This window comes from Narcine bancroftii, chromosome 13, assembly GCF_036971445.1.
Source record: "Narcine bancroftii isolate sNarBan1 chromosome 13, sNarBan1.hap1, whole genome shotgun sequence".
Classification (NCBI taxonomy): Eukaryota; Metazoa; Chordata; class Chondrichthyes; order Torpediniformes; family Narcinidae; genus Narcine; species Narcine bancroftii.
The window spans coordinates 94,705,306-94,731,388 of record NC_091481.1 but is presented as its reverse complement, the minus strand read 5'-3'; positions in this window follow the sequence as shown (position 1 = coordinate 94,731,388).

Below are 26,083 nucleotides of genomic sequence, written 5' to 3'. Positions count from 1 at the left end.
TTAATGTCAAGACACATTTCAGGTTCTGTTTGCGACATATTAATTTCAGGACGTCAATTTCAGGACGTCAATTTCAAGACGTCAATTTCAAGACGTCAATTTCAAGACGTCAATTTCAAGACGTTAATTTCAAGACATTAATTTCAAGACTTTAATTTAAAGACTATAATTTCAATACTATAATTTCAAGACGTTAATTTCAAGACGTTAATTTCAAGACGTTAATTTCAAGACGTTAATTTCAAGGCACATTTCAGGTTCTGTTTGCGACATGTGAATTCCAGGATGTTAATTTCAGGACGTTAATTTCAGGACGTTAATTTCAGGACGTTAATTTCAGGACGTTAATTTCAGGCCGATAATTTCAGGACGTTAATCTCAGGACGTTAATTTCAGGACATTAATTTCAGGACGTTAATTTCAGGACGTTAATTTCAAGACGTTAATTTCAGGAAGTTAATTTCAAGACTTTAATTTCAAGACGTTAATTTCACGGCACATTTCAGGTTCTGTTTGCGACACGTGAATTACAGGATGTTAATTTCAAGACGTTAATTTCAGGACGTTAATTACAGGACGTTAATTTCAGGACGTTAATTTCAGGATGTTAACTTCAGGACGTTAATTTCAAGTCTATAATTTCAAGGCTATAGTTTCAAGGCTATAATTTCAAGGCATTAATTTCAAGACGTTAATTTCAAGACGTTAATTTCACGGCACATTTCAGGTTCTGTTTGCGACACGTGAATTCCAGGATGTTAATTTCAGGATGATAATTTCAGGACGTTAATTTCAGGACGTTAATTTCAGGACGTTAATTTCAGGACGTTAATTTCAAAACATTTCAGGTTCTGTTCACGACACATTAATTTCAAGACATTAATTTCAAGACACATTACAGGTTCTGTTTGCAAAATGTTCATTTCAAGACATTAATTTCAAGACGTTAATTTCAAGACATTAATTTCAAGACATTAATTTCAAGACATTAATTTCAAGACACATTTCAGGTTCTGTTTGCGACAGGTTAATTTCAAGACAATAATTTCTTAACATTAATTTCTAAACATTAATGTTACCCCACCCCAGTTGCCAGATGATAATTGCCAGACAATAATTGCCGGACGATAATTGCCAGACGATAATTGCCGGACGATAATTGATGGACGATAATTGCCAGACGATAATTGCCAGACGATAATTGCCAGACGATAATTGTCAGACGATAATTGCCGGATTATAATTGCCAGACGATAATTGCCAGACAATAATTGCCAAACGATAATTGCCGGACGATAATTGCCAGACGATAATTGCCAGATCTTAATTGCCAGACGATAATTGCCAGACGATAATTGCCAGACGATAATTGCCAGACGATAATTGTCAGACGATAATTGCCAGACGATAATTGCCGGACGATAATTGCCAGACGATAATTGCCGGACGATCATTGCCAGACGATAATTGCCGGACGATAATTGCCAGAATATAATTGCCAGACTATTATTGCCAGACTATAATTTCAAGACTATAATTTCAAGACTATAATTTCAAGACATTAATTCCAAGACGTTAATTTCAAGACATTAATTTCAAGACGTTAATTTCAAGACTTTCATTTCAAGACACATTTCAGGTTTTGTTTGCGACATGTCAATTTCAAGACATTAATTTCAAGACAATAATTTCTTAACATTAATTTCTAGACATTAATGTTATGCCACCCCAATTGCCAGACGATAAGTGCCAGACGATAAGTGCCAGACGATAAGTGCCAGACGATAATTGCCAGACGATAAGTGCCAGATGATAAATGCCAGACGATAAGTGCCAGACGATAATTGCCAGACTATAATTGCCAGACTATAATTTCAAGACTATAATTTCAAGACATTAATTTCAAGACATTAATTTCAAGACATTAATTTCAAGACATTAATGTCAAGACACATTTCAGGTTCTGTTTGCGACATATTAATTTCAGGACGTCAATTTCAGGACGTCAATTTCAAGACGTCAATTTCAAGACGTTAATTTCAAGACAACAATTTCAAGACGTCAATTACAAGACGTCAATTTCAAGACGTCAATTTCAAGACGTCAATTTCAAGACGTTAATTTCAAGACTTTAATTACAATACTATAATTTGAAGACTATAATTTCAAGACGTTAATTTCAAGACGTTAATTTCACGGCACATTTCAGGTTCTGTTTGCGACATGTGAATTCTAGGATGTTAATTTCAGGACGTTAATTTCAGGACGTTAATTTCAGGACGTTAATTTCAGGACGTTAATTTCAAGACTTTAATTTCAAGACGTTAATTTCACGGCACATTTCAGGTTCTGTTTGCGACACGTGAATTCCAGGATGTTAATTTCAGGATGTTAATTTCAGGACGTTAATTTCAGGACGTTAATTTCAGGACGTTAATTTCAGGACGTTAATTTCAAGTCTATAATTTCAAGGCTATAATTTCAAGGCTATAATTTCAAGACTATAATTTCAAGACTATAATTTAAAAACAATAATTTCAAGACTATAATTTCAAGACCATAATTTCAAGACTATAATTTTAAGACGTTAATTTCAAGACGTTAATTTCAAGACGTTAATTTCAAGACGTTAATTTCAAGACATTAATTTCAAGACTTTAATTTCAAGATGTTAATTTCAAGGCACATTTCAGGTTCTGTTTGCGACACGTGAATTCCAGGACGTTAATTTCAGGACGTTAATTTCAGGACGTTAATTTCAGGACGTTAATTTCAGGACGTTAATTTCAGGACGTTAATTTCAAGACGTTAATTTCAAGACTATAGTTTCAAGGCAATAATTTCAAGGCAATAATTTCATGGCAATAATTTCAAGGCAATAATTTCCAGACGTCAATTTCAAGACGTCAATTTTGAAAAATTAATTTCAAGACATTAATTTCAAGCCATTAATGTCAAGACACATTTCAGGTTCTGTTTGCGACATATTAATTTTAAGACGTTAATTTCAGGACGTTAATTTCAGGACGACAATTTCAAGATGTCAATTTCAGGACGTCAATTTCAAGACGTCAATTTCAAGACGTCAATTTCAAGACGTCAATTTCAAGACGTCAATTTCAAGACGTTAATTTCAAGACGTTAATTTCAAGACTATAATTTCAAGACGTTAATTTCAAGGCAATAATTTCAAGGCAATAATTTCAAGGCAATAATTTCCAGACGTCAATTTCAAGACGTCAATTTCAAGAAATTAATTTCAAGACATTAATTTCAAGCCATTAATGTCAAGACACATTTCAGGTTCTGTTTGCGACATATTAATTTCAAGACGTTAATTTCAGGACGTTAATTTCGGGACGTCAATTTCAAGACGTCAATTTCAGGACGACAATTTCAAGACGTCAATTTCAGGACGTCAATTTCAAGACGTCAATTTGAAGACGTCAGTTTCAAGACGTTAATTTCAAGACGTTAATTTCAAGACGTTAATTTCAAGACTATAATTTCAAGACGTTAATTTCAAGACGTTAATTTCACGGCACATTTCAGGTTCTGTTTGCGACACGTGAATACCAGGATGTTAATTTCAGGATGATAATTTCAGGACGTTAATTTCAGGACGTTAATTTCAGGACGTTAATTTCAGGACGTTAATTTCAAAACATTTCAGGTTCTGTTCACGACACATTAATTTCAAGACATTAATTTCAAGACACATTACAGGTTCTGTTTGCGAAATGTTCATTTCAAGACATTAATTTCAAGACGTTAATTTCAAGACATTAATTTCAAGACATTAATTTCAAGACACATTTCAGGTTCTGTTTGCGACAGGTTAATTTCAAGACAATAATTTCTTAACATTAATTTCTAAACATTAATGTTACCCCACCCCAGTTGCCAGATGATAATTGCCAGACAATAATTGCCGGACGATAATTGCCAGACGATAATTGCCGGACGATAATTGATGGACGATAATTGCCAGATGATAATTGCCGGACGATAATTGCCAGACGATAATTGCCGGACGATAATTGCCAGACGATGATTGCCAGACGTTAATTGTCAGATGATAATTGCCGGACTGTAATTGCCAGACGATAATTGCCAGACAATAATTGCCAAACGATAATTGCTTGACGATAATTGCCAGACGATAATTGCCAGATCTTAATTGCCAGACGATAATTGCCAGACGATAATTGACAGACGATAATTGCCAGACGATAATTGCCGGACGATAATTACCAGACGATAATTGCCGGACGATAATTGCCAGACGATAATTGTCACACGATAATTGCCAAACGATAATTGCCGGACGATAATTGCCAGACGATAATTCCGAGACGATAATTGCCGGACGATCATTGCCAGACGATAATTGCCGGACGATAATTGCCAGAATATAATTGCCAGAGTATAATTTCAAGACTATAATTTCAAGACTATAATTTCAAGACTATAATTTCAAGACATTAATTCCAAGACGTTAATTTCAAGACATTAATTTCAAGACGTTAATTTCAAGACTTTAATTTCAAGACACATTTCAGGTTTTGTTTGCGACAGGTCAATTTCAAGACATTAATTTCAAGACAATAATTTCTTAACATTAATTTCTAGACATTAATGTTATGCCACCCAAATTGCCAGACGATAAGTACCAGACGATAAGTGCCAGACGATAAGTGCCAGACGATAATTGCCGGACGATAATTGCCAGACGATAATTGCCGGACGATAATTGCCAGACGATAATTGCCAGACGATAAGTGCCAGACGATAAGTGCCAGACGATAATTGCCAGACAATAATTGCCAGACTATAATTTCAAGACTATAATTTCAAGACATTAATTTCAAGACATTAATTTCAAGACATTAATTTCAAGACATTAATGTCAAGACACATTTCAGGTTCTGTTTGCGACATATTAATTTCAGGACGTCAATTTCAGGACGTCAATTTCAAGACGTCAATTTCAAGACGTTAATTTCAAGACAACAATTTCAAGACGTCAATTTCAAGACGTCAATTTCAAGACGTCAATTTCAAGACGTCAATTTCAAGACGTCAATTTCAAGACGTTAATTTCAAGACATTAATTTCAAGACATTAATTACAATACTATAATTTGAAGACTATAATTTCAAGACGTTAATTTCAAGACGTTAATTTCAAGACGTTAATTTCAAGACGTTAATTTCACGGCACCTTTCAGGTTCTGTTTGCGACACGTGAATTCTAGGATGTTAATTTCAGGACGTTAATTTCAGGACGTTAATTTCAAGACGTTAATTTCAGGACGTTAATTTCAAGACTTTAATTTCAAGACGTTAATTTCACGGCACATTTCAGGTTCTGTTTGCGACATGTGAATTCCAGGATGTTAATTTCAGGATGTTAATTTCAGGACGTTAATTTCAGGACGTTAATTTCAGGACGTTAATTTCAAGTCTATAATTTCAAGGCTATAATTTCAAGGCTATAATTTCAAGACTATAATTTCAAGACTATAATTTGAAAACAATAATTTCAAGACTATAATTTCAAGACCATAATTTCAAGACCATAATTTCAAGACTATAATTTCAAGACGTTAATTTCAAGACGTTAATTTCAAGACGTTAATTTCAAGACGTTAATTTCAAGACATTAATTTCAAGACTTTAATTTCAAGATGTTAATTTCAAGGCACATTTCAGGTTCTGTTTGCGACACGTGAATTCCAGGACGTTAATTTCAGGATGTTAATTTCAGGATGTTAATTTCAGGTCGTTAATTTCAGGACGTTAATTTCAGGACGTTAATTTCAGGATGTTAATTTCAGGACGTTAATTTCAGGACGTTAATTTCAGGACGTTAATTTCAGGACGTTAATTTCAATTCGTTAATTTCAAGACAATAATTTCAAGTCTATAATTTCAAGACAATAATTTCAAGACTATAATTTCAAGGCAATTATTTCAAGACTATAATTTCAAGGCAATGATTTCAAGGAAATAATTTAAAGGCAATAATTTCCAGACGTCAATTTCAAGACATTAATTTCAAGATGTTAATTTCAAGACGTTAATTTCAAGACGTTAATTTCAAGACGTTAATTTCACGGCACATTTCAGGTTCTGTTCGTGACACGTGAATTCCTGGATGTTAATTTCAGGACGTTAATTTCAGGACGTTAATTTCAGGACGATAATTTCAGGACTTTAATCTCAGGACGTTAATTTCAGGACGTTAATTTCAGGACGTTAATTTCAGGACGTTAATTTCAAGACGTTAATTTCAGGACGTTAATTTCAAGACGTTAATTTCATGACGTTAATTTCAAGACTATAATTTCAAGGCAATAATTTCAAGGCAATAATTTCATGGCAATAATTTCAAGTCAATAATTTCCAGACGTCAATTTCAAGACGTCAATTTCGAAAAATTAATTTCAAGACATTAATTTCAAGCCATTAATGTCAAGACACATTTCAGGTTCTGTTTGCGACATATTAATTTCAAGACGTTAATTTCAGGACGTTAATTTCAGGGCGTCAATTTCAAGACGTCAATTTCAAGACGTCAATTTCAGGAGGACAATTTCAAGACGTCAATTTCAGGACGTCAATTTCAAGACGTCAATTTCAAGACGTCAATTTCAAGACGTTAATTTAAAGACGTTAATTTCAAGACTATAATTTCAAGACTATAATTTCAAGACGTTAATTTCAAGACGTTAATTTCAAGGCGTTAATTTCAAGACGTTAATTTCACGGCACATTTCAGGTTCTGTTTGCGACACGTGAATTCCAGGATGTTAATTTCAGGACGTTAATTTCAGGACGTTAATTTCAGGACGTTAATTTCAGGACATTAATTTCAGGACGTTAATTTCAAGACATTAATTTCAAGACATTAATTTCAAGACACATTTCAGGTTCTGTTTGCGACAGGTTAATTACAAGACAATAATTTCTTAACATTAATTTCTAAACATTAATGTTACCCCACCCCAATTACCAGATGATAATTGCCAGACAATAATTGCCAGACGATAATTGCCAGACAATAATTGCCGGACGATAATTGCCGGACGATAATTGCCAGACGATAATTGCCGGACGATAATTGCCAGACGATAATTGCCAGACGATAATTGCCTGACGATAATTGCCAGACGATAATTGCCGGACGATAATTGCCGGACGGTAATTTCCGGACGATAGTTGCTGGACGATAATTGCCGGTCGATAATTGCTGGACGATAATTGCCAGACGATAATTGCCTGACGATAATTGCCAGACTATAATTTCCAGACTATTATTGCCAGACTATAATTTCAAGACTATAATTTCAAGACTATAATTTCAAGACATTAATTTCAAGACGTTAATTTCAAGACATTAATTTCAAGACGTTAATTTCAAGACTTTAATTTCAAGACACATTTCAGGTTTTGTTTGCGACAGGTCAATTTCAAGACATTAATTTCAAGACAATAATTTCTTAACATTAATTACTAGACATTAATGTTACGCCACCCCAATTGCCAGACGATAAGTGCCAGACGATAAGTGCCAGACGATAATTGCCAGACGATAAGTGCCAGACGATAAGTGCCAGACGATAATTGCCAGACGATAAGTGCCAGACGATAAATGCCAGATGATAAGTGCCAGACGATAAGTGCCAGACGATAAGTGCCAGACGATAATTGCCAGACGATAATTGCCAGTCTATAATTGTCAGACTATAATTTCAAGACTATAATTTCAAGGCTATAATTTCAAGACATTAATTTCAAGAAATTAATTTCAAGACATTAATTTCAAGATATTAATTTCAAGCCATTAATGTCAAGACACATTTCAGGTTCTGTTTGCGACATATAAATTTCAGGACGTCAATTTCAGGACGTCAATTTCAAGACGTCAATTTCAAGATGTCAATTTCAAGACGTCAATTTCAAGACGTTAATTTCAAGACGTTAATTTCAAGATTTTAATTTAAAGACTATAATTTCAAGACTATAATTTCAAGACGTTAATTTCAAGACGTTAATTTCAAGACGTTAATTTCAAGACTATAATTTCAAGATGTTAATTTCAAGGCACATTTCAGGTTCTGTTTGCGACACGTGAATTCCAGGACGTTAATTTCAGGATGTTAATTTCAGGACGTTAATTTCAGGTCGTTAATTTCAGGACGTTAATTTCAGGACGTTAATTTCAGAATGTTAATTTCAGGACGTTAATTTCAGGACGTTAATTTCAGGACGTTAATTTCAGGACGTTAATTTCAAGTCGTTAATTTCAAGACAATAATTTCAAGTCTATAATTTCAAGACAATAATTTCAAGACTATAATTTCAAGGCAATGATTTCCAGACGTCAATTTCAAGACGTTAATTTCAAGATGTTAATTTCAAGACGTTAATTTCAAGACGTTAATTTCAAGACGTTAATTTCACGGCACATTTCAGGTTCTGTTTGTGACACGTGAATTCCTGGATGTTAATTTCAGGACATGAATTCCAGGATGTTAATTTCAGGACGTTAATTTCAGGACGTTAATTTCAGGACGTTAATTTCAGGACGTTAATTTCAGGACGATAATTTCAGGACGTTAATCTCAGGACGTTAATTTCAGGACGTTAATTTCAGGACGTTAATTTCAGGACGTTAATTTCAAGACGTTAATTTCAGGACGTTAATTTCAAGACGTTAATTTCAGGACGTTAATTTTGAAAAATTAATTTCAAGACATTAATTTCAAGCCATTAATGTCAAGACACATTTCAGGTTCTGTTTGCGACATATTAATTTCAAGACGTTAATTTCAGGACGTTAATTTCAGGGCGTCAATTTCAAGACGTCAATTTCAAGACGTCAATTTCAGGACGACAATTTCAAGACGTCAATTTCAGGACGTCAATTTCAAGACGTCAATTTCAAGACGTCAATTTCAAGACGTCAATTTCAAGACGTTAATTTCAAGACGTTAATTTCAAGACGTTAATTTCAAGACTATAATTTCAAGACTATAATTTCAAGACGTTAATTTCAAGACGTTAATTTCAAGGCGTTAATTTCAAGACGTTAATTTCACGGCACATTTCAGGTTCTGTTTGCGACACGTGAATTCCAGGATGTTAATTTCAGGACGTTAATTTCAGGACGTTAATTTCAGGACATTAATTTCAGGACATTAATTTCAGGACGTTAATTTCAAGACATTAATTTCAAGACATTAATTTCAAGACACATTTCAGGTTCTGTTTGCGACAGGTTAATTACAAGACAATAATTTCTTAACATTAATTTCTAAACATTAATGTTACCCCACCCCAATTACCAGATGATAATTGCCAGACAATAATTGCCAGACGATAATTGCCAGACAATAATTGCCGGACGATAATTGCCGGACGATAATTGCCAGACGATAATTGCCGGACGATAATTGCCAGACGATAATTGCCTGACGATAATTTCCAGACGATAATTGCCGGACGATAATTGCCGGACGATAATTGCTGGACGATAATTGCCGGACGGTAATTTCCGGACGATAGTTGCCGGACGATAATTGCCGGTCGATAATTGCCGGACGATAATTGCCAGACGATAATTGCCTGACGATAATTGCCAGACTATAATTTCCAGACTATTATTGCCAGACTATAATTTCAAGACTATAATTTCAAGACTATAATTTCAAGACATTAATTTCAAGACGTTAATTTCAAGACATTAATTTCAAGATGTTAATTTCAACACTTTAATTTCAAGACACATTTCAGGTTTTGTTTGCGACAGGTCAATTTCAAGACATTAATTTCAAGACAATAATTTATTAACATTAATTACTAGACATTAATGTTACGCCACCCCAATTGCCAGACGATAAGTGCCAGACGATAAGTGCCAGACGATAATTGCCAGACGATAAGTGCCAGACGATAAGTGCCAGACGATAAGTGCCAGACGATAATTGCCAGACGATAAGTGCCAGACGATAAATGCCAGACGATAAGTGCCAGACGATAAGTGCCAGACGATAAGTGCCAGACGATAAGTGCCAGACGATAATTGCCAGACGATAATTGCCAGACTATAATTGCCAGACTATAAGTTCAAGACTATAATTTCAAGACTATAATTTCAAGACATTAATTTCAAGACATTAATTTCAGACATTAATTTCAAGACATTAATTTCAAGACATTAATTTCAAGCCATTAATGTCAAGACACATTTCAGGTTCTGTTTGCGACATATTAATTTCAGGACGTCAATTTCAGGACGTCAATTTCAAGACGTCAATTTCAAGACGTCAATTTCAAGACGTCAATTTCAAGACGTTAATTTCAAGACATTAATTTCAAGACTTTAATTTAAAGACTATAATTTCAAGACTATAATTTCAAGACGTTAATTTCAAGACGTTAATTTCAAGACGTTAATTTCAAGACGTTAATTTCAAGACGTTAATTTCAAGGCACATTTCAGGTTCTGTTTGCGACATGTGAATTCCAGGATGTTAATTTCAGGACGTTAATTTCAGGACGTTAATTTCAGGCCGATAATTTCAGGACGTTAATCTCAGGACGTTAATTTCAGGACATTAATTTCAGGACGTTAATTTCAGGACGTTAATTTCAAGACGTTAATTTCAGGAAGTTAATTTCAAGACTTTAATTTCAAGACGTTAATTTCACGGCACATTTCAGGTTCTGTTTGCGACACGTGAATTACAGGATGTTAATTTCAGGACGTTAACTTCAGGACGTTAATTTCAAGTCTATAATTTCAAGGCTATAGTTTCAAGGCTATAATTTCAAGACTATAATTTCAAGATTATAATTTCAAAACAATAATTTCAAGACTATAATTTCAAGACGATAATTTCAAGGCATTAATTTCAAGACGTTAATTTCAAGACGTTAATTTCACGGCACATTTCAGGTTCTGTTCGCGACACGTGAATTCCAGGATGTTAATTTCAGGATGATAATTTCAGGACGTTAATTTCAGGACGTTAATTTCAGGATGTTAACTTCAGGACGTTAATTTCAAGTCTATAATTTCAAGGCTATAGTTTCAAGGCTATAATTTCAAGGCATTAATTTCAAGACGTTAATTTCAAGACGTTAATTTCACGGCACATTTCAGGTTCTGTTTGCGACACGTGAATTCCAGGATGTTAATTTCAGGATGATAATTTCAGGACGTTAATTTCAGGACGTTAATTTCAGGACGTTAATTTCAGGACGTTAATTTCAGGACGTTAATTTCAAAACATTTCAGGTTCTGTTCACGACACATTAATTTCAAGACATTAATTTCAAGACACATTACAGGTTCTGTTTGCGAAATGTTCATTTCAAGACATTAATTTCAAGACGTTAATTTCAAGACATTAATTTCAAGACATTAATTTCAAGACATTAATTTCAAGACACATTTCAGGTTCTGTTTGCGACAGGTTAATTTCAAGACAATAATTTCTTAACATTAATTTCTAAACATTAATGTTACACCACCCCAGTTGCCAGATGATAATTGCCAGACAATAATTGCCGGACGATAATTGCCAGACGATAATTGCCGGACGATAATTGATGGACGATAATTGCCAGACGATAATTGCCAGACGATAATTGCCAGAAGATAATTGCCAGACAATAATTGCCAAACGATAATTGCCGGACGATAATTGCCAGACGATAATTGCCAGATCTTAATTGCCAGACGATAATTGCCAGACGATAATTGCCAGACGATAATTGCCAGATGATAATTGTCAGACGATAATTGCCAGACGATAATTGCCGGACGATAATTGCCGGACGATAATTGCCGGACGATCATTGCCAGACGACAATTGCCGGACGATAATTGCCAGAATATAATTGCCAGACTATTATTGCCAGACTATAATTTCAAGACTATAATTTCAAGACTATAATTTCAAGACATTAATTCCAAGACGTTAATTTCAAGACATTAATTTCAAGACGTTAATTTCAAGACTTTAATTTCAAGACACATTTCAGGTTTTGTTTGCGACAGGTCAAATTCAAGACATTAATTTCAAGACAATAATTTCTTAACATTAATTTCTAGACATTAATGTTATGCCACCCCAATTGCCAGACGATAATTGCCAGACGATAAGTGCCAGACGACAAGTGCCAGACGATAATTGCCAGACGATAAGTGCCAGATGATAAATGCCAGATGATAAGTGCCAGACGATAAGTGCCAGACGATAAGTGCCAGACGATAAGTGCCAGACGATAAGTGCCAGACGATAATTGCCAGACGATAATTGCCAGACTATAATTGCCAGACTATAAGTTCAAGACTATAATTTCAAGACTATAATTTCAAGACATTAATTTCAAGACATTAATTTCAGACATTAATTTCAAGACATTAATTTCAAGACATTAATTTCAAGCCATTAATGTCAAGACACATTTCAGGTTCTGTTTGCGACACGTGAATTACAGGATGTTAATTTCAGGACGTTAATTTCAGGACGTTAATTACAGGACGTTAATTTCAGGACGTTAATTTCAGGACGTTAACTTCAGGACGTTAATTTCAAGTCTATAATTTCAAGGCTATAGTTTCAAGGCTATAATTTCAAGACTATAATTTCAAGATTATAATTTCAAAACAATAATTTCAAGACTATAATTTCAAGACGATAATTTCAAGGCATTAATTTCAAGACGTTAATTTCAAGACGTTAATTTCACGGCACATTTCAGGTTCTGTTCGCAACACGTGAATTCCAGGATGTTAATTTCAGGATGATAATTTCAGGACGTTAATTTCAGGACGTTAATTTCAGGACGTTAATTTCAGGACGTTAATTTCAAAACATTTCAGGTTCTGTTCACGACACATTAATTTCAAGACATTAATTTCAAGACACATTACAGGTTCTGTTTGCGAAATGTTCATTTCAAGACATTAATTTCAAGACGTTAATTTCAAGACATTAATTTCAAGACATTAATTTCAAGACATTAATTTCAAGACACATTTCAGGTTCTGTTTGCGACAGGTTAATTTCAAGACAATAATTTCTTAACATTAATTTCTAAACATTAATGTTACACCACCCCAGTTGCCAGATGATAATTGCCAGACAATAATTGCCGGACGATAATTGCCAGACGATAATTGCCGGACGATAATTGATGGACGATAATTGCCAGACGATAATTGCCAGACGATAATTGCCAGACGATAATTGTCAGACGATAATTGCCAGACTATAATTGCCAGACGATAATTGCCAGACAATAATTGCCAAACGATAATTGCCGGACGATAATTGCCAGACGATAATTGCCAGATCTTAATTGCCAGACGATAATTGCCAGACGATAATTGCCAGACGATAATTGCCAGATGATAATTGTCAGACGATAATTGCCAGACGATAATTGCCGGACGATAATTGCCGGACGATAATTGCCGGACGATCATTGCCAGACGACAATTGCCGGACGATAATTGCCAGAATATAATTGCCAGACTATTATTGCCAGACTATAATTTCAAGACTATAATTTCAAGACTATAATTTCAAGACATTAATTCCAAGACGTTAATTTCAAGACATTAATTTCAAGACGTTAATTTCAAGACTTTAATTTCAAGACACATTTCAGGTTTTGTTTGCGACAGGTCAATTTCAAGACATTAATTTCAAGACAATAATTTCTTAACATTAATTTCTAGACATTAATGTTATGCCACCCCAATTGCCAGACGATAAGTGCCAGACGATAAGTGCCAGACGATAATTGCCAGACGATAATTGCCAGACAATAATTGCCGGACGATAATTGCCAGACGATAATTGCCAGATCTTAATTGCCAGACGATAATTGCCAGACGATAATTGACAGACGATAATTGCCAGACGATAATTGCCGGACGATAATTACCAGACGATAATTGCCGGACGATAATTGCCAGACGATAATTGTCACACGATAATTGCCAAACGATAATTGCCGGACGATAATTGCCAGACGATAATTCCGAGACGATAATTGCCGGACGATCATTGCCAGACGATAATTGCCGGACGATAATTGCCAGAATATAATTGCCAGAGTATAATTTCAAGACTATAATTTCAAGACTATAATTTCAAGACTATAATTTCAAGACATTAATTCCAAGACGTTAATTTCAAGACATTAATTTCAAGACGTTAATTTCAAGACTTTAATTTCAAGACACATTTCAGGTTTTGTTTGCGACAGGTCAATTTCAAGACATTAATTTCAAGACAATAATTTCTTAACATTAATTTCTAGACATTAATGTTATGCCACCCAAATTGCCAGACGATAAGTACCAGACGATAAGTGCCAGACGATAAGTGCCAGACGATAATTGCCGGACGATAATTGCCAGACGATAATTGCCGGACGATAATTGCCAGACGATAATTGCCAGACGATAAGTGCCAGACGATAAGTGCCAGACGATAATTGCCAGACTATAATTTCAAGACTATAATTTCAAGACATTAATTTCAAGACACATTTCAGGTTCTGTTTGCGACATATTAATTTCAGGACGTCAATTTCAGGACGTCAATTTCAAGATGTCAATTTCAAGACGTTAATTTCAAGACAACAATTTCAAGACGTCAATTTCAAGACGTCAATTTCAAGACGTCAATTTCAAGACGTCAATTTCAAGACGTCAATTTCAAGACGTTAATTTCAAGACATTAATTTCAAGACATTAATTACAATACTATAATTTGAAGACTATAATTTCAAGACGTTAATTACAAGACGTTAATTTCAAGACGTTAATTTCAAGACGTTAATTTCACGGCACCTTTCAGGTTCTGTTTGCGACACGTGAATTCTAGGATGTTAATTTCAGGACGTTAATTTCAGGACGTTAATTTCAAGACGTTAATTTCAGGACGTTAATTTCAAGACTTTAATTTCAAGACGTTAATTTCACGGCACATTTCAGGTTCTGTTTGCGACATGTGAATTCCAGGATGTTAATTTCAGGATGTTAATTTCAGGACGTTAATTTCAGGACGTTAATTTCAGGACGTTAATTTCAAGTCTATAATTTCAAGGCTATAATTTCAAGGCTATAATTTCAAGACTATAATTTCAAGACTATAATTTGAAAACAATAATTTCAAGACTATAATTTCAAGACCATAATTTCAAGACCATAATTTCAAGACTATAATTTCAAGACGTTAATTTCAAGACGTTAATTTCAAGACGTTAATTTCAAGACGTTAATTTCAAGACATTAATTTCAAGACTTTAATTTCAAGATGTTAATTTCAAGGCACATTTCAGGTTCTGTTTGCGACACGTGAATTCCAGGACGTTAATTTCAGGATGTTAATTTCAGGATGTTAATTTCAGGTCGTTAATTTCAGGACGTTAATTTCAGGACGTTAATTTCAGGATGTTAATTTCAGGACGTTAATTTCAGGACGTTAATTTCAGGACGTTAATTTCAGGACGTTAATTTCAATTCGTTAATTTCAAGACAATAATTTCAAGTCTATAATTTCAAGACAATAATTTCAAGACTATAATTTCAAGGCAATTATTTCAAGACTATAATTTCAAGGCAATGATTTCAAGGAAATAATTTAAAGGCAATAATTTCCAGACGTCAATTTCAAGACATTAATTTCAAGATGTTAATTTCAAGACGTTAATTTCAAGACGTTAATTTCAAGACGTTAATTTCACGGCACATTTCAGGTTCTGTTCGTGACACGTGAATTCCTGGATGTTAATTTCAGGACGTTAATTTCAGGACGTTAATTTCAGGACGATAATTTCAGGACTTTAATCTCAGGACGTTAATTTCAGGACGTTAATTTCAGGACGTTAATTTCAGGACGTTAATTTCAAGACGTTAATTTCAGGACGTTAATTTCAAGACGTTAATTTCATGACGTTAATTTCAAGACTATAATTTCAAGGCAATAATTTCAAGGCAATAATTTCATGGCAATAATTTCAAGTCAATAATTTCCAGACGTCAATTTCAAGACGTCAATTTCGAAAAATTAATTTCAAGACATTAATTTCAAGCCATTAATGTCAAGACACATTTCAGGTTCTGTTTGCGACATATTAATTTCAAGACGTTAATTTCAGGACGTTAATTTCAGGGCGTCAATTTCAAGACGTCAATTTCAAGACGTCAATTTCAGGAGGACAATTTCAAGACGTCAATTTCAGGACGTCAATTTCAAGACGTCAATTTCAAGACGTCAATTTCAAGACGTTAATTTAAAGACGTTAATTTCAAGACTATAATTTCAAGACTATAATTTCAAGACGTTAATTTCAAGACGTTAATTTCAAGGCGTTAATTTCAAGACGTTAATTTCACGGCACATTTCAGGTTCTGTTTGCGACACGTGAATTCCAGGATGTTAATTTCAGGACGTTAATTTCAGGACGTTAATTTCAGGACGTTAATTTCAGGACATTAATTTCAGGACGTTAATTTCAAGACATTAATTTCAAGACATTAATTTCAAGACACATTTCAGGTTCTGTTTGCGACAGGTTAATTACAAGACAATAATTTCTTAACATTAATTTCTAAACATTAATGTTACCCCACCCCAATTACCAGATGATAATTGCCAGACAATAATTGCCAGACGATAATTGCCAGACAATAATTGCCGGACGATAATTGCCGGACGATAATTGCCAGACGATAATTGCCGGACGATAATTGCCAGACGATAATTGCCAGACGATAATTGCCTGACGATAATTGCCAGACGATAATTGCCGGACGATAATTGCCGGACGGTAATTTCCGGACGATAGTTGCTGGACGATAATTGCCGGTCGATAATTGCTGGACGATAATTGCCAGACGATAATTGCCTGACGATAATTGCCAGACTATAATTTCCAGACTATTATTGCCAGACTATAATTTCAAGACTATAATTTCAAGACTATAATTTCAAGACATTAATTTCAAGACGTTAATTTCAAGACATTAATTTCAAGACGTTAATTTCAAGACTTTAATTTCAAGACACATTTCAGGTTTTGTTTGCGACAGGTCAATTTCAAGACATTAATTTCAAGACAATAATTTCTTAACATTAATTACTAGACATTAATGTTACGCCACCCCAATTGCCAGACGATAAGTGCCAGACGATAAGTGCCAGACGATAATTGCCAGACGATAAGTGCCAGACGATAAGTGCCAGACGATAATTGCCAGACGATAAGTGCCAGACGATAAATGCCAGATGATAAGTGCCAGACGATAAGTGCCAGACGATAAGTGCCAGACGATAATTGCCAGTCTATAATTGTCAGACTATAATTTCAAGACTATAATTTCAAGGCTATAATTTCAAGACATTAATTTCAAGAAATTAATTTCAAGACATTAATTTCAAGATATTAATTTCAAGCCATTAATGTCAAGACACATTTCAGGTTCTGTTTGCGACATATAAATTTCAGGACGTCAATTTCAGGACGTCAATTTCAAGACGTCAATTTCAAGATGTCAATTTCAAGACGTCAATTTCAAGACGTTAATTTCAAGACGTTAATTTCAAGATTTTAATTTAAAGACTATAATTTCAAGACTATAATTTCAAGACGTTAATTTCAAGACGTTAATTTCAAGACGTTAATTTCAAGACTATTATTTCAAGATGTTAATTTCAAGGCACATTTCAGGTTCTGTTTGCGACACGTGAATTCCAGGACGTTAATTTCAGGATGTTAATTTCAGGACGTTAATTTCAGGTCGTTAATTTCAGGACGTTAATTTCAGGACGTTAATTTCAGAATGTTAATTTCAGGACGTTAATTTCAGGACGTTAATTTCAGGACGTTAATTTCAGGACGTTAATTTCAAGTCGTTAATTTCAAGACAATAATTTCAAGTCTATAATTTCAAGACAATAATTTCAAGACTATAATTTCAAGGCAATGATTTCCAGACGTCAATTTCAAGACGTTAATTTCAAGATGTTAATTTCAAGACGTTAATTTCAAGACGTTAATTTCAAGACGTTAATTTCACGGCACATTTCAGGTTCTGTTTGTGACACGTGAATTCCTGGATGTTAATTTCAGGACATGAATTCCAGGATGTTAATTTCAGGACGTTAATTTCAGGACGTTAATTTCAGGACGTTAATTTCAGGACGTTAATTTCAGGACGATAATTTCAGGACGTTAATCTCAGGACGTTAATTTCAGGACGTTAATTTCAGGACGTTAATTTCAGGACGTTAATTTCAAGACGTTAATTTCAGGACGTTAATTTCAAGACGTTAATTTCAAGACGTTAATTTTGAAAAATTAATTTCAAGACATTAATTTCAAGCCATTAATGTCAAGACACATTTCAGGTTCTGTTTGCGACATATTAATTTCAAGACGTTAATTTCAGGACGTTAATTTCAGGGCGTCAATTTCAAGACGTCAATTTCAAGACGTCAATTTCAGGACGACAATTTCAAGACGTCAATTTCAGGACGTCAATTTCAAGACGTCAATTTCAAGACGTCAATTTCAAGACGTCAATTTCAAGACGTTAATTTCAAGACGTTAATTTCAAGATGTTAATTTCAAGACTATAATTTCAAGACTATAATTTCAAGACGTTAATTTCAAGACGTTAATTTCAAGGCGTTAATTTCAAGACGTTAATTTCACGGCACATTTCAGGTTCTGTTTGCGACACGTGAATTCCAGGATGTTAATTTCAGGACGTTAATTTCAGGACGTTAATTTCAGGACATTAATTTCAGGACATTAATTTCAGGACGTTAATTTCAAGACATTAATTTCAAGACATTAATTTCAAGACACATTTCAGGTTCTGTTTGCGACAGGTTAATTACAAGACAATAATTTCTTAACATTAATTTCTAAACATTAATGTTACCCCACCCCAATTACCAGATGATAATTGCCAGACAATAATTGCCAGACGATAATTGCCAGACAATAATTGCCGGACGATAATTGCCGGACGATAATTGCCAGACGATAATTGCCGGACGATAATTGCCAGACGATAATTGCCTGACGATAATTTCCAGACGATAATTGCCGGACGATAATTGCCGGACGATAATTGCTGGACGATAATTGCCGGACGGTAATTTCCGGACGATAGTTGCCGGACGATAATTGCCGGTCGATAATTGCCGGACGATAATTGCCAGACGATAATTGCCTGACGATAATTGCCAGACTATAATTTCCAGACTATTATTGCCAGACTATAATTTCAAGACTATAATTTCAAGACTATAATTTCAAGACATTAATTTCAAGACGTTAATTTCAAGACATTAATTTCAAGATGTTAATTTCAACACTTTAATTTCAAGACACATTTCAGGTTTTGTTTGCGACAGGTCAATTTCAAGACATTAATTTCAAGACAATAATTTATTAACATTAATTACTAGACATTAATGTTACGCCACCCCAATTGCCAGACGATAAGTGCCAGACGATAAGTGCCAGACGATAATTGCCAGACGATAAGTGCCAGACGATAAGTGCCAGACGATAAGTGCCAGACGATAATTGCCAGACGATAAGTGCCAGACGATAAATGCCAGACGATAAGTGCCAGACGATAAGTGCCAGACGATAAGTGCCAGACGATAAGTGCCAGACGATAATTGCCAGACGATAATTGCCAGACTATAATTGCCAGACTATAAGTTCAAGACTATAATTTCAAGACTATAATTTCAAGACATTAATTTCAAGACATTAATTTCAGACATTAATTTCAAGACATTAATTTCAAGACATTAATTTCAAGCCATTAATGTCAAGACACATTTCAGGTTCTGTTTGCGACATATTAATTTCAGGACGTCAATTTCAGGACGTCAATTTCAAGACGTCAATTTCAAGACGTCAATTTCAAGACGTCAATTTCAAGACGTTAATTTCAAGACATTAATTTCAAGACTTTAATTTAAAGACTATAATTTCAAGACTATAATTTCAAGACGTTAATTTCAAGACGTTAATTTCAAGACGTTAATTTCAAGACGTTAATTTCAAGACGTTAATTTCAAGGCACATTTCAGGTTCTGTTTGCGACATGTGAATTCCAGGATGTTAATTTCAGGACGTTAATTTCAGGACGTTAATTTCAGGCCGATAATTTCAGGACGTTAATCTCAGGACGTTAATTTCAGGACATTAATTTCAGGACGTTAATTTCAGGACGTTAATTTCAAGACGTTAATTTCAGGAAGTTAATTTCAAGACTTTAATTTCAAGACGTTAATTTCACGGCACATTTCAGGTTCTGTTTGCGACACGTGAATTACAGGATGTTAATTTCAGGACGTTAACTTCAGGACGTTAATTTCAAGTCTATAATTTCAAGGCTATAGTTTCAAGGCTATAATTTCAAGACTATAATTTCAAGATTATAATTTCAAAACAATAATTTCAAGACTATAATTTCAAGACGATAATTTCAAGGCATTAATTTCAAGACGTTAATTTCAAGACGTTAATTTCACGGCACATTTCAGGTTCTGTTCGCGACACGTGAATTCCAGGATGTTAATTTCAGGATGATAATTTCAGGACGTTAATTTCAGGACGTTAATTTCAGGATGTTAACTTCAGGACGTTAATTTCAAGTCTATAATTTCAAGGCTATAGTTTCAAGGCTATAATTTCAAGGCATTAATTTCAAGACGTTAATTTCAAGACGTTAATTTCACGGCACATTTCAGGTTCTGTTTGCGACACGTGAATTCCAGGATGTTAATTTCAGGATGATAATTTCAGGACGTTAATTTCAGGACGTTAATTTCAGGACGTTAATTTCAGGACGTTAATTTCAGGACGTTAATTTCAAAACATTTCAGGTTCTGTTCACGACACATTAATTTCAAGACATTAATTTCAAGACACATTACAGGTTCTGTTTGCGAAATGTACATTTCAAGACATTAATTTCAAGACGTTAATTTCAAGACATTAATTTCAAGACATTAATTTCAAGACATTAATTTCAAGACACATTTCAGGTTCTGTTTGCGACAGGTTAATTTCAAGACAATAATTTCTTAACATTAATTTCTAAACATTAATGTTACACCACCCCAGTTGCCAGATGATAATTGCCAGACAATAATTGCCGGACGATAATTGCCAGATGATAATTGCCGGACGATAATTGATGGACGATAATTGCCAGACGATAATTGCCAGACGATAATTGCCAGAAGATAATTGCCAGACAATAATTGCCAAACGATAATTGCCGGACGATAATTGCCAGACGATAATTGCCAGATCTTAATTGCCAGACGATAATTGCCAGACGATAATTGCCAGACGATAATTGCCAGATGATAATTGTCAGACGATAATTGCCAGACGATAATTGCCGGACGATAATTGCCGGACGATAATTGCCGGACGATCATTGCCAGACGACAATTGCCGGACGATAATTGCCAGAATATAATTGCCAGACTATTATTGCCAGACTATAATTTCAAGACTATAATTTCAAGACTATAATTTCAAGACATTAATTCCAAGACGTTAATTTCAAGACATTAATTTCAAGACGTTAATTTCAAGACTTTAATTTCAAGACACATTTCAGGTTTTGTTTGCGACAGGTCAAATTCAAGACATTAATTTCAAGACAATAATTTCTTAACATTAATTTCTAGACATTAATGTTATGCCACCCCAATTGCCAGACGATAATTGCCAGACGATAAGTGCCAGACGATAAGTGCCAGACGATAATTGCCAGACGATAAGTGCCAGATGATAAATGCCAGATGATAAGTGCCAGACGATAAGTGCCAGACGATAAGTGCCAGACGATAAGTGCCAGACGATAAGTGCCAGACGATAATTGCCAGACGATAATTGCCAGACTATAATTGCCAGACTATAAGTTCAAGACTATAATTTCAAGACTATAATTTCAAGACATTAATTTCAAGACATTAATTTCAGACATTAATTTCAAGACATTAATTTCAAGACATTAATTTCAAGCCATTAATGTCAAGACACATTTCAGGTTCTGTTTGCGACACGTGAATTACAGGATGTTAATTTCAGGACGTTAATTTCAGGACGTTAATTACAGGACGTTAATTTCAGGACGTTAATTTCAGGACGTTAACTTCAGGACGTTAATTTCAAGTCTATAATTTCAAGGCTATAGTTTCAAGGCTATAATTTCAAGACTATAATTTCAAGATTATAATTTCAAAACAATAATTTCAAGACTATAATTTCAAGACGATAATTTCAAGGCATTAATTTCAAGACGTTAATTTCAAGACGTTAATTTCACGGCACATTTCAGGTTCTGTTCGCAACACGTGAATTCCAGGATGTTAATTTCAGGATGATAATTTCAGGACGTTAATTTCAGGACGTTAATTTCAGGACGTTAATTTCAGGACGTTAATTTCAAAACATTTCAGGTTCTGTTCACGACACATTAATTTCAAGACATTAATTTCAAGACACATTACAGGTTCTGTTTGCGAAATGTTCATTTCAAGACATTAATTTCAAGACGTTAATTTCAAGACATTAATTTCAAGACATTAATTTCAAGACATTAATTTCAAGACACATTTCAGGTTCTGTTTGCGACAGGTTAATTTCAAGACAATAATTTCTTAACATTAATTTCTAAACATTAATGTTACACCACCCCAGTTGCCAGATGATAATTGCCAGACAATAATTGCCGGACGATAATTGCCAGACGATAATTGCCGGACGATAATTGATGGACGATAATTGCCAGACGATAATTGCCAGACGATAATTGCCAGACGATAATTGTCAGACGATAATTGCCAGACTATAATTGCCAGACGATAATTGCCAGACAATAATTGCCAAACGATAATTGCCGGACGATAATTGCCAGACGATAATTGCCAGATCTTAATTGCCAGACGATAATTGCCAGACGATAATTGCCAGACGATAATTGCCAGATGATAATTGTCAGACGATAATTGCCAGACGATAATTGCCGGACGATAATTGCCGGACGATAATTGCCGGACGATCATTGCCAGACGACAATTGCCGGACGATAATTGCCAGAATATAATTGCCAGACTATTATTGCCAGACTATAATTTCAAGACTATAATTTCAAGACTATAATTTCAAGACATTAATTCCAAGACGTTAATTTCAAGACATTAATTTCAAGACGTTAATTTCAAGACTTTAATTTCAAGACACATTTCAGGTTTTGTTTGCGACAGGTCAATTTCAAGACATTAATTTCAAGACAATAATTTCTTAACATTAATTTCTAGACATTAATGTTATGCCACCCCAATTGCCAGACGATAAGTGCCAGACGATAAGTGCCAGACGATAAGTGCCAGACGATAATTGCCAGACGATAAGTGCCAGACGATAAATGCCAGACGATAAGTGCCAGACGATAAGTGCCAGACGATAAGTGCCAGACGATAAGTGCCAGACGATAATTGCCAGACTATAATTGCCAGACTATAATTTCAAGACTATAATTTCAAGACATTAATTTCAAGACATTAATTTCAAGACATTAATTTCAAGACATTAATGTCAAGACACATTTCAGGTTCTGTTTGCGACATATTAATTTCAGGACGTCAATTTCAGGACGTCAATTTCAAGACGTCAATTTCAAGACGTTAATTTCAAGACAACAATTTCAAGACGTCAATTTCAAGACGTCAATTTCAAGACATCAATTTCAAGACGTCAATTTCAAGACGTTAATTTCAAGACGTTAATTTCAAGACTTTAATTGCAATACTATAATTTGAAGACTATAATTTCAAGACGTTAATTTCAAGACGTTAATTTCAAGACGTTAATTTCAAGACGTTAATTTCACGGCACATTTCAGGTTCTGTTTGCGACACGTGAATTCTAGGATGTTAATTTCAGGACGTTAATTTCAGGACGTTAATTTCAAGACGTTAATTTCAGGAAGTTAATTTCAAGACTTTAATTTCAAGACGTTAATTTCACGGCACATTTCAGGTTCTGTTTGCGACACGTGAATTCCAGGATGTTAATTTCAGGATGTTAATTTCAGGACGTTAATTTCAGAACGTTAAATTCAGGACGTTAATTTCAGGACGTTAATTTCAAGTCTATAATTTCAAGGCTATAATTTCAAGGCTATAATTTCAAGACTATAATTTCAAGACTATAATTTCAAAACAATAATTTCAAGACTATAATTTCAAGACCATAATTTCAAGACTATAATTTTAAGACGTTAATTTCAAGACGTTAATTTCAAGACGTTAATTTCAAGACGTTAATTTCAAGACATTAATTTCAAGACTTTAATTTCAAGATGTTAATTTCAAGGCACATTTCAGGTTCTGTTTGCGACACGTGAATTCCAGGACGTTAATTTCAGGACGTTAATTTCAGGACGTTAATTTCAGGACGTTAATTTCAAGACGTTAATTTCAGGACGTTAATTTCAAGACGTTATTTTCAAGACGTCAATTTTGAAAAATTAATTTCAAGACATTAATTTCAAGCCATTAATGTCAAGACACATTTCAGGTTCTGTTTGCGACATATTAATTTCAAGACGTTAATTTCAGGACGTTAATTTCAGGACGACAAATTCAAGACGTCAATTTCAGGACGTCAATTTCAAGATGTCAATTTCAAGACGTCAATTTCAAGACGTCAATTTCAAGAAGTTAATTTCAAGACGTTCATTTCAAGACGTTAATTTAAAGACGTTAATTTCAAGACTATAATTTCAAGACTATAATTTCAAGACGTTAATTTCAAGACGTTAATTTCAAGGCGTTAATTTCAAGACGTTAATTTCAAGACGTTAATTTCACGGCACATTTCAGGTTCTGTTTGCGACACGTGAATTCCAGGATGTTAATTTCAGGACGTTAATTTCAGGACGTTAATTTCAGGACGTTAATTTCAGGACATTAATTTCAGGACGTTAATTTCAAGACATTAATTTCAAGACATTAATTTCAAGACACATTTCAGGTTCTGTTTGCGACAGGTTAATTACAAGACAATAATTTCTTAACATTAATTTCTAGACATTAATGTTATGCCACCCCAATTGCCAGACGATAATTGCCAGACGATAAGTGCCAGACGATAAGTGCCAGACGATAATTGCCAGATGATAAGTGCCAGACGATAAATGCCAGATGATAAGTGCCAGACGATAAGTGCCAGACGATAAGTGCCAGACGATAAGTGCCAGACGATAAGTGCCAGACGATAATTGCCAGACGATAATTGCCAGACTATAATTGCCAGACTATAAGTTCAAGACTATAATTTCAAGACTATAATTTCAAGACATTAATTTCAAGACATTAATTTCAGACATTAATTTCAAGACATTAATTTCAAGACATTAATTTCAAGCCATTAATGTCAAGACACATTTCAGGTTCTGTTTGCGACACGTGAATTACAGGATGTTAATTTCAGGACGTTAATTTCAGGACGTTAATTACAGGACGTTAATTTCAGGACGTTAATTTCAGGACGTTAACTTCAGGACGTTAATTTCAAGTCTATAATTTCAAGGCTATAGTTTCAAGGCTATAATTTCAAGACTATAATTTCAAGATTATAATTTCAAAACAATAATTTCAAGACTATAATTTCAAGACGATAATTTCAAGGCATTAATTTCAAGACGTTAATTTCAAGACGTTAATTTCACGGCACATTTCAGGTTCTGTTCGCAACACGTGAATTCCAGGATGTTAATTTCAGGATGATAATTTCAGGACGTTAATTTCAGGACGTTAATTTCAGGACGTTAATTTCAGGACGTTAATTTCAAAACATTTCAGGTTCTGTTCACGACACATTAATTTCAAGACATTAATTTCAAGACACATTACAGGTTCTGTTTGCGAAATGTTCATTTCAAGACATTAATTTCAAGACGTTAATTTCAAGACATTAATTTCAAGACATTA